Source organism: Hibiscus syriacus, unplaced genomic scaffold, assembly GCF_006381635.1.
Source record: "Hibiscus syriacus cultivar Baekdansim isolate YM2019G1 unplaced genomic scaffold, ASM638163v2 tig00111276_pilon, whole genome shotgun sequence".
Taxonomy (NCBI): Eukaryota; Viridiplantae; Streptophyta; class Magnoliopsida; order Malvales; family Malvaceae; genus Hibiscus; species Hibiscus syriacus.
In genome coordinates this window covers 904,523-919,145 of record NW_024063043.1, presented here as the reverse complement: position 1 = coordinate 919,145, position 14,623 = coordinate 904,523, and the positions used below count along the sequence as shown (strand labels likewise).

Here is a 14,623-nt window from a genome sequence, read left to right as displayed (position 1 = left end):
AAAACGTTTTAGTACCTTCCTCAGATATTCTTTCTGAGACAAACAAAGACTCCCCAATTTCTTATCCCTTGATATCTCCTCATAATCCCAAGTATGATGATGCAAATTATTGTTGTGGAATTCGGGTTAATTTCCACAAATAATAACAAATTCATCTTTAAAACTATTATCTAGGTGACTAGTGTGAAAACGATTGTACTAAAAATCACCCCAAGGTAGATTCTCAGGAAAGAGTGGAGGGGTCACAATGGTCCCTCTTAAAACCCACTCTCTTTAGACAGAACTACCAAGACAAATAATTTGGACAATAATTAACAACAACTATACCCCGACAATAGCTATTAAATAGAAAACACCAAAATTTAACGAGATTATGTCAAAATTATGCCTACGTCCTCGAACACTACTAAAATAATATTTCACTAATAGAAGAAATATTACAAAGATAGATAAAGAGTACAAATAGCCTTTAATATAAAAGAAGGCGTATATTTGTAGGATACTAAACTAAAGAGGATGAGGGTTCTATTTATAACAAAAGAATTTTCCCTCCTTATACAAAATCAATGTGAGATTCAAAATTTACCAAAAAATCAACAATTTTTCTGTTATATTTCATGCGGCTCATAAATACAAAAATATAACTTAAATAACAAAAACATAAAATTATGATAAAAGTATATGCGAATATATCATCAAAGTTCAACAAAATAATAAACATACGTATAAATCACATCAAAATCTCAATTATGCAAATTTATCTTGAGTGTAATGGTATACAAGTACGAAGCCAAGATTAAATTATGAAATAACAATTATAGATTTAAATAACAGTCCGCTGTTGAAATAGTTGTTATATATCCATCGCCGTAGCTGGACCTAGCAGGAGGGGCACCTGCCAGCGCCACAAATCAAAAAGCTAATATTTTTATTCAAATATAATTAGTTTTTAAACAGTATGGGTGGGCCCCAAATAAAAAAAAAGTAATATTTTTTTTCTAATGTACTTAATTTTTAAACAGTTCGAGTGGGATCCAAATCAAAAACTAATTTTTTATTGTAATATAATTAATTTTTAAACAGGCTGGGTCGGCCGCATTTTTTTATTGTAATAATTTTTTTAAATTATATTATCAGAGGCTCCACTTTTAAATTCGTCTTGGGCCATTGAAATATTAAAAACGACTTCTATATAGTAGTTAAGATGTCATTTGAATTTGTTATTGTGTAATCAAAATATCCTAAATAGCATACATTATTGTCATAATCTTGATAAATGCTGTGTATCCAAAAATGTTACTGTAATCATAATTTAAATCCTTGAGGAGAATTGTTTGATTTTAAAATAAATATGATCTTAAAAAATAATTAAAACATAAAAATTAAGAGATTGATAGTTTAATTTTACTAATTTTAGAATTTAGAAGTCTGAAAAAATGATTAAATCACATAAATTTTGGGTAAAGACTTAATTCTATTAAGTTTAAAACTTACATTGTCCTAAAAATAGTTATACCATGAAATTTGGGGACAACGACTTAATTGTAATAGTTTCAAAATGTCTAATAACCTAAAATGTAATTAACCCGTTAATATTTGGGGAGGAGGGTGTTGCTCCTCTCATCCATAAGGTGGTTTTATCTCTGGTGGTATATATTTACTCTATTATATTTTATGAAGTTCATAAATATAAACATGTAAGCCAAATAGTATGATATAAACATTATAATATGTGAACATGAATCATCAAAGTTCAACAGAATAACAAACATACACAAAGTACTTTTACATTGTAATTTAAACAAACATAATATATGAAAGCTATCATATCCATAATATTCAAATTATTCATTTAAAGATTATATCAAAATGTCTAATTACATGTGTTCAAATAATTAGATATTCAGATAGGCACACATCACTCGAGATAGATAATCAAATCATAATCTTAGATGTTTGATAAGTTTTTGTGATTATCACTTATGATCACTGATCATCATCGTATGACTTTATTCATAGATTTATAAATATAACATTAAATATTTGACAAGGGCGTTTATCATTTTCTAGGTTAATAAATGAAATACACACGTACATGTATTCAACGCTCAAATTCTAAGTCAAGTATCGTGACCATCAAAAGCTAGGTAATAGCCCTTCTTCTAACACCAGGAACCTCCAAAATAAGACGAACTGGGATAATCTTTCTTGAAACTTCAACCAAGAATCTTATAGACAGTGCTGAAACAAGTAATTCAAAACGATGGTAGGCAAAGATTCATGTAGGCAGAGTCAGTGTTTCAGGTTCAGAATTTACTACTACTCTCTTTTCTAGTCTTTATTAATGAATAAGAAAAAAAAATATAGGCCGAATAGAATAGATTCCCTTCCCAAAGGAAGCTGGACGCCTCACATTTTCCCCTCTTATAGTGCAGGGATGACTTTTAAATATTTTTTTATTAGTGTAAGAATTCAAGATACCCAATATTTATATTAAGTTGTAATTAAATTCGAAATAGAATTAACACGGGCTCTTAAACGAGGGGTAAAATTTTGTTTATATTATTTCCTTTATTTACATTTATTTAATTCATGAATCTATCGACTGATCTTAGTGATATAAGGAAATATTATTTCTCTTAGAGGTCTCAGATTTGAACAGCTACATATATGTAGTATTAATAACTAAAAAAATAATTTAAAACTAATACTACCTTATCATCCTCCTAAATTCATATTATAGTGCAAATTCGTCTGAATCGCTTTCTTCATTGTATGCATGGGTAAAGCTAAAGCAGGCATCTTTCCTCCTGTCCCCCATCAACATCGAAACCAAGAAAGACCACAAGAAAATATTATACTCCTGTTTTTTATTAGTTTAAGAGAAAAGAAAAGCATCGCAACAAGCAATGTTTGTTAGGTTCAAGTTTGAGATGCTTCATCAAATTTTCATCATTAGTTCATCCTTGTCCAATACATTCTATTACACTTAAACAAACATGAATGTCTTGATTCCTCCAAGATCCCAAACAAAAGCAGTACGAAAGGTCCTTAATGGCCGTTGAGCAGTTCAACCCTCTTTCCTAGTTACCCTGTCATTTTAACCTACCGATTAGAACCAATGATCTGAATCCGGATTACTATTTTATCTTGAATATATACGGATAACTGTTGTAATAATTCAAATGACTGCACAATATATTGCAAAGAATAACATTTGATGTGCAGTAAAACCTTCTCACCTGAAGCAATAAATTCCCAGGGATGTTGTAATTTCTCGAGTGACTGATATGGCGAAGTGCAAGTAAAATGACGCTGTTTAACAAAAAAGGAGAATTATCAGGCAAAATATAACAGTATCCGATACTCGCATCCGCATTCGAGTATCTAGACAGACTAAATAATGAAAGCAGTGATACCTGTGAATACACAGTAACCAAGAAGAACCCAGAATTCATCTACTAAAGGAACACTGGACAGGGAAAAAAATTGGAAAAAGCTCATATGCAGAAGTTCAGGGTATAAAGCAAATGTCTGGTCCCTCGTACAGTTGCGCGACCACTGCTGGATCCTCCCATTCTGGTATATGAAGGGTCTCGTTCAGTTGTGTGACCGATCACAGTACCGAACTTGAGCAGCAGCAATATAACCAATATGATGGTAGTGACAATCGCAATTAAGAGACAGACAGCAGAAAATGTTTCGATTATTTCAATTGAGAAACCCGGTGTCGGATTTTTGGCTGAAAACATATATAGGAAAGCCGCCGCTGAGCCTAGATTGACCTTTAACAGTTCTGCGAAAACGTCATATTAGCACGACCGCTACTATTGTTGGCTGCAAAAACAAAACAAGAGTTAAATATATATAAACCCTACGCCTTGTTAATAAAAAATAAATAGAAAACTCAATAAATTGCAACTCCAGTAATGCAGCATGACATTCTCATGCCTTGCTCTTCTATTGTTGAAATTTAGTAACTACAGCAGCACATGCTCAAGCGAGATCAGTAGTTAACAATATGGTCATATGTGTCAGCTCCCCTAGAGTCAAATTATTGACTCTTTGATAGAAAACACCATTTCACCATCTGATAGACAAGAGAGTTCTGGAAAGTGGGATTTCAGTAATACGACAAATTGAGAAACAAAATCTGAATTTGCGGGGATCATGGTTGTATTACAATGTGAGTCAACTTACACAACAAAACAAAAGAATATTAAATAAACATTCTGCAGACTAAGACCAGTGTTGATACAGATAGCTGTTAATAATTGCATCTTTTATAGTGTTCAACAAGAAAATCAGGGTTTGGTAATGGCTACTGTTAAATCTTGTTTTTTTTATTGATGTGCTTGTGGTTTTCTTCTCTTTGGTTGCTCCAATCACAGGTTGTAAAAAATGTTGCATCTCAATCTTTGGAAGTAAAGAAGCTCGTTATTTGTATCTACTGCATTATGCTGAAAAGTATGTTTCTGAAATTTCCCTCATTTAGAGCGAATATTCTTGTAAAATTCCTACAGCTGCATCCATACGTTAAAGAAGCAATATTAGTAAATCAAGGGAGTATTAGAACACATATATCTCTAATTACATTGGTTGGTAATGGGATCAATTTGTTGTCCATAGCAGGTAAGATGAGAGTAGTAAATAGTTATTAGATCATGGTTTTTTTACGGGCTTTTCAAGGTTAATTAATTATAAGCCCCATTCTGCTTCTTGATAAAAGCAGCGCTTGAGAATGTGGAAATTCATTAACTTAAAATATGAGAGTGCACCAAAGGAGAGCAGACTATTGAATGGACTATATTTTTGGTGTTTAAGCTGGTAGACTGAACTTATGGCTTATTGTTTCTAATTTAGTGTATCTCTAAGGTGCATACAATCACAAGTACAAGAATAGTCCGACACATACAATAATATTCATACACCAAATCATCAACGGTATTTTCATGTAAATTTCATGAAACAAGCATCCGAAGCACATATTCCAAAGCATGACTATTCTGAGGCAAATACTTATTCCGAAACACATATAATTCAATTCACAATGTTTTCATGAAATCACATTTTATTTCCAAAGCATATATTCCGAGAAAACAACACAATCTCATATCATGTAAGCACAATTATCTTCCGATTCAACAGTTAAACATGCATCACAAAACATGATTACTTAAACTGAATCATCACAATCAACCTCATAATTATACATGCTCTCAATCTCAATGCCGATCAGCCAAGCAAATAACAACACACAAGTAATATAGCAAAGACACACCTCGACAGAAGCTAACGTCAATAATAACCTCTACCGCGGTCAGCTCGAGCAGTGGGTATTTGCGTTCCCGGTTCAGAATGTCCTGCAAATTTTTTCGTTCGAATCAGTATCTAATTAATCCAATATTTCAGATTAATATAACGACGACAATAATGATTTTCCCATTCGAAACAAAAACCGGCAGCCGGTATTTGGGTTCGAATATAATTTCTACCAGATCAGAAAATGGGACTGCCGGCGATGAACTTCACCGGCAGCAGTCCCCATCGGTCGGGAATGAAACAGCCATCCTTGTCGTGGCCTTAAACGACCTGCGAAGGCGCTCACGGTGGTTGACAGTAAACGGCACCAGCTTCCAGATCCGTTCCAGAGGGTTTCCCGCGGCCAAACGACCACATTCAGTCGCAACCCGGCCCATTAAAGGCCTCTCCGACGTGAAACCGGACTAAAAATACCCGGAAACGACCGCACCACGGCAGCGTTGGCGACGGGTTTTGAGCCACGCTCGCAATTTGTAATAAACGCCTCCAACGAGTCGACGAGGGCAGAGCTACGACGAGTGGAACTTAAGAACGAAGTAGGCGGCGAGAGTTACCTGTAAACGGCGTGAACCGCGGCGCGGTGGCGGAGAGAAGGTGGCTTCTGCTAGGGTTTGTGAGAGAGGAAAATGGGGAGCCGCACAATAAAAAAAATAGAAAATAACCTCAGTGACCAAAAATCTTATATAATATACGATTTTAACCAATTTTTTTTTTGATTTGTCAAAATGACCAACAAAATCGCAATGCGATCGCTAATTCGCAACGCGATCTCCATTATCGTAAATCAGTTTCCAAATTCGCAACGCGATTATGACTATCGCAATGCAAATTTCCAATTTCGCGTTGCGATTTTCCCAATTCGCAATGCGAATAAGTAAATCGCAATGCGAATTTGGAAAATCGCAATGCGATACTGACTATCGCAATGCAATTTTCCTAATTCGTATTGCGATTTACGTATTCGCGTTGCGATTTTCATAATTCGCAATGCGAATACGTAAATCGCAACGCGATTAAGTAAATCGCAATGCGAATACGTAAATCGTAATGCGAATCTTACTATCACAATGCGATTTACATAGCGCCATTCGTATTAACGCGTATTTTTTTTTTCAAATTCCAAACACGAATTTTTTCTTAATATATCGGAAACTGAACCGTCCACAGTAATCGTAACTCATAACCTCAAACCTAAAATCACAACACTCAGTCCCATCTCCATCTCTCACTCTCTAAGGCGAAATCCGTCCCCATCTCCGAAGATTTCTGTCCCTATCACCGGCGAAATCCCTCACAACCATTCACGGTCAGAAATCCCTCACAATCATTCAGAAATGGAAAATCAACCTCCGAGGGTTAGTTTTTTTAATTATTTTTATTTTGAAAATTTTGTATTATTTTAGGTTTTTCATATTGAAATTGATGATAAGTTTACTGGTAATTTCAATAATAGATTAACCATTTCACTTAGATTTCTTATTAAATTCATTCGATTGCTGCCAATACTGCTAAACTGTTTAGCCTGTGAAGTTAGTATTTGTCTTTGTTTTGTCTTTTGGTTGAAGTAATGCAGAAGAAGAATAGTTTCGAGAATGAAAATCACAACGCGGAAATAACTATCGCAACGAGAGAATCGCAACGCGAAATGAAAATCGCAACGAGATAATCGTAACGCGAAACCAAAATCGCATTGCGATTTTCATTTCGCGTTGCGATTTTCATTTCGCGTTGCGATAGTCATTTCGCGTTGCGATTCTCTCATTGCGATAGTCATTTTGCGTTGCGATTCTCTCGTTGCGATAGTCATTTCCGCGTTGCGATTTTCATTATCTCGTTGCGATTTTCATTTCAACCAAAAGACAAAACAGTGTTGCAAATTTTAGTTTCAAGAATAAACTACTATTTATGTTTATTGTTTTTGGTATATCTTCACAGTGTAGTTTTTGGTATATCTAACTTGGTATGTTTATTGTTTTTGTAGAAAAAATTTTCGACTTCATTGACATTAAGGAATAAAGTTAGCCTAGCCACTACAATTGCTTCGAAGCTTTCACCTGCACAAAGAAAATTATTTGAGGAAACCTGCTTCGGGCCATGGCTGAGAGTACAGCATCCGGGCCATGGCTGAGAGTACAACATCCGGGTGGAGATGCTAATTTGACCCATTTGTGGCTTCAGACCATGACTAGCGATCTACCCGACAATATATAACGTGGTGAGGAAGAGATATGGTTTCATTTTCCACTGGCGTATACTTGTTTTGGGCGGAAGGAGTTCTGCTTAATCACTGGTCTACGATTCGGACACGATGATGTAGGCCGGTACACTCGTCATATCACCCGCCCATCATGGTTATCCAGGGTTTTTCCTGATGAGTCAATAGAGAAGCCGAACTTACACGTCGACGACATGAAGAAATTGTTTAATAAGAAAGATGGTTTTACTCGGATGAATGACGTCGATGTTGTCCGAGTATGCCTTCTACTACTTTTGTATGCCGGCTTTTTAGGCAGAGAGACCAGACAACCTATTCCTCATGAGCTAATATTATTGGTAGAGGACCTAAATGCATGGAATCTGTTTCCGTGGGGTTCGTATATATGGAAAGCTACATGGACTAAGTTGTCGTCTGCCTTTGATGACCGCAAAAGTTTGCGGGGCGATGGGTCGAAATACACTTTGTCAGGTTTGTTTGGGCCTTTAAAGTAAGAATTTCTATATAATGTTTTCAAAATTATAATTAATTATTTAACAATTACTAATGTTTGTTATTATATTGTTTGTAGATTTGGATATTCGAGGCTTTCCCTAGCATGCGGACATATGTATTAAAAACCTCAAATGATATTCCTAGGGCTATTTCCTGGAAGAGGAAACGTCTGTTGGATTGGGAAGACTTAATATCATATGCGACAATAAATAATGTAAGTTAACACAAATACTATCATATATAAACAAGTTATTAATAGTAGACGTTTAACTTTGTTTGAGTTTTTATATTTTTAGGAGGCCAACATTCCATTAATGAGACTGACACCCACGGAGGCTGAGCTTGGTGGCAAGCTAGTCAGCGTTTTCTTGATGGCACAAATGATGAGCAACCTCCACTTCCTCCACTTCGAGAGCCATCACCTCACCCAGAGCCATCACCTGATCGACCCGACTATACACCTCTACAACGAGAGCCATCACCTATCCCATCACATCATCGAGCCTCTTCTCCACCATCACCTCATGATAGGAGACCGGCAAAGATGCCACGACTTCTATCTCCCTGTTCTCCACCTCCACGGGATGAGTCAAGGGAGTTACGTGATGAGGTCAATGCCTTGCGTGAGGAGATCGGTACTCTACGCGATAACGATGGTACATGGCGTGTGGAGGTGTCTACTTTACGTGGTGAGGTTGCCGCTCTACGTGAGATGGTAGTATCGTTGCAGAATGAGGTTCATACTCTACGCAACGAGGTAAGTTTAAGATTTTCCATATTTAACTTGATGATAAATTTACTCGTAATTTCACTTAAATTAACCATTTCACTTAAATTAACCATATTTAACTTGATAATAAATTTACTTGTTGCGATTTTCATTTCGCATTGCGATTTTCATTTCGCATTGTGATTTTCTCGTTGCGATAGTCAGTTTCGTGTTGCGATAGTCTATTTTGCCTTCAACATAATGCAGATTGAAAATCAACAAATCAACTATTACATTTCAATCAATTAAACAAGCACAAATAAGAATTATGTACACATCAATTAAACAAATCAACATTTAGAAATCATTTTTTACAAATCAATTAAACAATCAAATAATAATAATAATTCTTATTTCCTCATCAATTATTGAATCAATGAATCAACTTTTGCACCCGTACATCCATTTCACGCAGCTCACTTAAGGATTAACATGCAGAAACCAAACATTTGCTCAAACAAGACTTCCTACACATCTAAAACCTACAAACAACAAATTATTGAATTCTAGGTACTTAACCAAACATTTTCAAACCAAAAGGAGTATATATGTTAACAAAACTTGCATTTGACTTACCAATTAACAATGGATACTTTCATAACGCGGATGCAAGTAGGCAGCGTCTCGAATATATCGCTCTAGCCATATAATGCCAAAACCACAAGCCTACTGCAGCTCTATCTCTATCGGTGGGAGGTAGAAACTCTGTGCTTCCCGTCGTCAAACGCGCCAAGCACATGCATACGAGAGGACCACAATCCCCTCTGGCTCCCGGCGATTGTTGTGGCACGGTCTCGTCTCTGACAACTGTGACATTGAACTTCTTTGGCTTCTTGTGTCCAGAATGAGTCCAATAATTAATCCCATCCAAGAATTTAGCCAAATGAGAGCTCCATCCCTTGATAATATCTCTCAAATCAGACAGTGATATGTAATTTAACATGCTGTCATATACTATTATCTTCAGGGATGGGAGCTGAAGTTGGACGAGAAGCCAATGACGACGTTCCAAAACAGGGATAAACACCTGCAATCATAAGTAATAATTCATTTATTTGCGCACTTATTTATGAACACCTTTAAAAATTTAAAAAATAAACACTAACCTTATCGACCTCCCACCATGCAGGATAAAGTTTAGCTTGTCCATTGCCCAACGAAAATGATTCATCTCGTTGATTCTTCAAGTGAACTACATCGATATGCTGTTTTACAAAAAAAAGACATATATTAGTGAATTACATTAATTTTTAAAAAAATTAATCAAAATCATATATAAGACAATTATAAGACTTACCTCCCCATCGAAATAGCCACTGTCTTCAACCCCTAATAACACACCCCACCAAGACCGATTAAGCAACAAATACATCTCATCGTTGAGTTTGCTTATGTCAGTGTAACACCCTTGACTCCGCTCATGTAGATAAAAATCAACTGCGGTCTTAGCCCAAAGGGTATTATCCAGAATTGTTTCCGGTAGTTGTCTCCTCTCCACTTCAGATACCGGAAGGGTACTAGCCAGTAACTCATACGAGAGCCAACTCTCATCCATCATGTCCGGCAACGGTGGGGGTTTCTCAATAATTCGATATATTACCCCATGTGAATCGGGCTCTGGAATGGTGGGAGGGACCTCTTCAAAGATGACAGTGGCCTCTTGAACGGTGGGGGGGACTCTTGAGGGATGATAGGGGCCTCTTGAACGATTAGAGGGGACTCTTGAGGGATGACAGGTGAGTCGGGCTTCTTCTTGCGGAGTCTTCGCACCATTGGGGTGAACGAAGACGTAATAGCACGTGCACGCCGTCTGATGCGTGAACTCCGTCGTGCAAGGAAAACCCGACGTAAAGCATCCACCTTATCGGGCCGCTAAAAAAAATTAATACATAAATCAGTAAATAAACAGACATGATATTAAACAAAGACAAATATGTTTCAAACTTGCATTGTATTCACCCAAGTCATTATTCTATCATAGTTCACAAAATGCATCAGATAAGATTCCAGAAGTAAGCACTTATATAAACATTTAAAAGGACAACATATATAAACATTCAAGAAGAAGAATAGTTTACTTTCGCAACACGAAACTTACTTTCGCAACGCGAAAATGACTATCGCAACGCGGAAATGACTATCGCAACGCGGAAATGGCTATCGCAATGCAAAATGAAAATCGCAACGACAAAATCGCAACGCGAAATGAAAATCGCAACGACAAAATCGCAACGCGAAACACAAATCGCATTGCGATTTTCATTTCGCATTGCGATAGCCATTTCCGCGTTGCGATAGTCATTTTCGTGTTGCGAAAGTAAACTATTCTTCTTCTGCAAATTGAAACTTGAATGGATTGCATTACTTCAACCAAAAGACAAAAACAAAACCAAAAACAAATACTAACAAAAACAGTTTAGCAGTATTGGCAGCAACCGAATGAATTTATTAAGCAATCTAAGTGAAATGGTTAATCCAAGTGAAATTACGAGTAAATTTATCATCAAGTTAAATATGAAAAATCTTAAACTTACCTCGTTGCGTAGAGTATGAACCTCATTCTACAACGATGCTACCATCTCACGTAGAGCGGCTACCTCACCGCTTAAAGTAGACACCTCAACACGCCATGCACCATCGTCTTTGCGTAAAGTACCGACCTCCTCACGCAAGGCATTGACCTCATCACGTAACTCTCCTAACTCATCCCGTGGAGGTGGAGAACAGGGAGATAAACGTCGTGGCATCTTTACCGATCGCCTATCTTGCGGTGATGGTGGAGAAGAGGCTCGATGATGTGATAGAATAGGTGATGGTTGTCGTTGTGGAGGTGTATAGTCGGGTCGATCAGGTGATGGCTCTGGGTGAGGTGATAGCTCTGGGTGAGGTGATGGCTCCCGAAGTGGAGGTTGCTCATCATCCGTGCCATCAAAAAAACGCTTACTAGCTTGCCACTAATCAGTGGCAAGCTCAGCTTCCGTGGGTGTCAACCTCTGTAATGGAGTGTTGGCCTCCTAACAATATAAAAGCTCAAACAAAGTTAAACGTGTACTAGTAATAACTTGTTTATAAATATATGGTAGTATTTATGTTAACTTGCATTATTTATTGTCGTATACCGTAGTAAATCTTCCCATTGCAAGGTCTATTTCCTCTTCCAGGAAATAGCCCTGGGAATATCATTTGAAGTTTTTATTGCATATGTCTTTATGGCGGGAAAGGCCTCAAATATCCAAATCTACAAACAATATAATAACAAACATTAGTAATTGTTAAATAATTACTTATAATTTTGGAAACATTATATAAAAATTCTTACCTTAAAGGCCCAAATAAAGCCTGTCAAAGTGTATTTGGAACCATCGCCATTCAAACTTTTTCGATCATCCAAGGCAGACGATAACTTATTCCATGTAGCTTTCCATAAATACGAGCCCCACGAAAACAGGTTCCACGCATTTAGGTCTTCTACCAATTTGATTAGATCATTCGGAATAGGTTGTCTGGCCTCTCTGCCTAAAAATCCAGCATGCAAAAGTATTAGAAGGCATACTCGGACAACATCGACGTCATCCATCCGAGTAAAACCATCTTTCTTATTCAATAATATCGTCAGGTCTTCCACGTGTAGATTCTGCCTCTCCAGCTCAGGAAAAACCCGGGATAACCATGATGGGCGGGTAATGTGTCTAGTGTACCGACCTACATCATCGTGTCCGAAACGTAGACCGGTGATTAAGCAAAACTCTTCCCGCCCAAAACACGTATACGCCGGTGGAAAATCAAACCATATCTCTTCATCACGACGTTGTATAGTATCTGGTAGATCCCTAGTCATGGTTTGAAGAAACAGGTGTGTCAACATCGCATCTCCACCGGGATGTTGTACTTTCAGCCATGGCCCGAAGCAAGTATCCTCAAACATTTTTCTTTGTGCAGGTGAAAGCTTCGACGCAATTGTTTTGGCCAGGCTGACTTTATTTCTTAAGGTCAATTGAGCCGAATAAAAGTTCTACAAAAACAATAAATATACTAAGTTAGATATACCAAAAACTACACTGTGAAGATATACCAAAAACATTAATAAACATAAAGAGTAGTAGTTTATTCTTCAAACTTAAATTTGCAACACTGTGAATTTCTTATTTGTCTTTGTTTTTTGGTTGAAGTAATGCAATTCATTCAAGTTCCAATTTGCAGAAGAAGAATAGTTTCTGAAAATGAAAATTGCAACACAAAAATGACAATCGCAACGCGAATTTGACTATCGCAACGAGAGAATAAAATCGCGTTGCGATTTTGTCGTTGCGATTTTTATTTTGCGTTGCGATTCTCGGTTGATTTAATAAGCAATCTAAGTGAAATGGTTAATCTATTATTGAAATTACCAGTAAACTTATCATCAATTTCAATATGAAAAACCTAATAATAATGCAAAAAATTTCAAAAAGAAAATAATTAAAAAAACTAACCCTCGGTGGTTGATTTGGTTGATTTTCCATTTCTGATTGTGAGGGTGGCTCTGAGAGATGGAGATAGACGGATTTTGCCAGAGATGGGGACGAATTTCGTCGGAGATGGGTGAGAGAGTGAGAGATGGAGATGGGACTGAGTTGTGATTTTAGGTTTTAGGTTATGAGTTGCGATTACGGGATATACTGTGGACGGTTCAGTGTTCCAATATATTAATATTCATGTTTGGAATTTGAAAATAAAATACGCTTTGCGATACTAATTGCGCTTTGAAAATCGCATTGCGATTATGTATTATCTCGTTGCGAAAGTCAGTATTGCGTTGCGAAATTAAGTATCGAGTTGCGAAAGTCAGTATCGCGTTACGATTTTGTATTATCGCGTTGCGATAGTCAGTATCGCGTTGCGATTTTTCAAATTCGCAATGCGATTTTCCAAATTCGCATTGCGATTTACTTATTCGCATTGCGAATTGGGAAAATCGCAACGCGAAATTGGAAAATCGCATTGCGATAGTCATAATCGCGTTGCGAATCTGGAAACTGATTTGCGATAATGGATATCGCGTTGCGAATTAGCGATCGCATTGCGATTTTGTTGGTCATTTTGGCAAATCCGGAAAAAGTTTGTTAAAATCGTATATTATATGGGATTTTTGGTCACTGAGGTTATTTTCTCTAAAAAAAATTAAGGGTCGGGGACGGGGGAAGAAGAGTTTGATTAAAAGTGTAATGGTCAAATTGAAATGTTAGCCACAAAACTTTATATTATTCACGATTTAAGCACAAAATTTTTAAAATTTGTAATTTAGACACTAAATTCAAATAAGGAATTTAGTTCAAAATTTCCCCAAATTTTAGGGTTTTAAATTGGGAATTTTTTTCGGTGAGTTATAAAGGAGATAGGGGTATTTTAGCCGAGGCACAAGGCACACACCTTATTGAAATGAGGCGCACCTTTGAAAATAAAAGATATACAAAGCTTATATAAGTACTTTAGTTGAGGCGCAAGGCGCCCGTTGACTAACGGCAAAAAACTAGTTTTTTAATGAAGAAGGTGATGAGTTCCCCTTCTTTTTTTCATTTTTAAATGTAAACTTTTTCCAAAAATTAAACAAACAATTTTTAATGGATTCATCATGTCGAGATGATAAGTTTCAATAAAAATAATAAATTAATAATCCACGTGGGACCCACTCATCCGCGTCCGTTAAAAAATTATATTTTACAGAACTCATTACCTCGAAGTGACGAATTCTCTTGGCATTGTAACAAATGTCGTAGATCCATAACTAAAATTAAAGGTGCACTAAAACCCTAAAATTGTTTCTAAATGCCTATTGGGGCAAT

General features: G+C 36.6%; 1 long non-coding RNA gene across 2 annotated transcripts; it reads right to left on the bottom strand.

Moving 5' to 3' along the window:
• Window positions 1–2,842: 2,842 nt before the first annotated feature.
• LOC120157807 lies at window positions 2,843–5,961 on the bottom strand. 2 transcript variants are annotated; one of them, XR_005519168.1, is made up of 5 exons: window positions 5,877–5,961; window positions 5,282–5,363; window positions 3,420–3,837; window positions 3,243–3,315; window positions 2,843–3,092 (listed from the first exon to the last, which is right to left on the bottom strand). It is a non-coding gene; the product is annotated as an uncharacterized LOC120157807 (long non-coding RNA). The 2 variants fall into 2 exon arrangements; XR_005519169.1 differs by having other exon boundaries at window positions 5,496–5,948.
• Window positions 5,962–14,623: the final 8,662 nt, after the last annotated feature.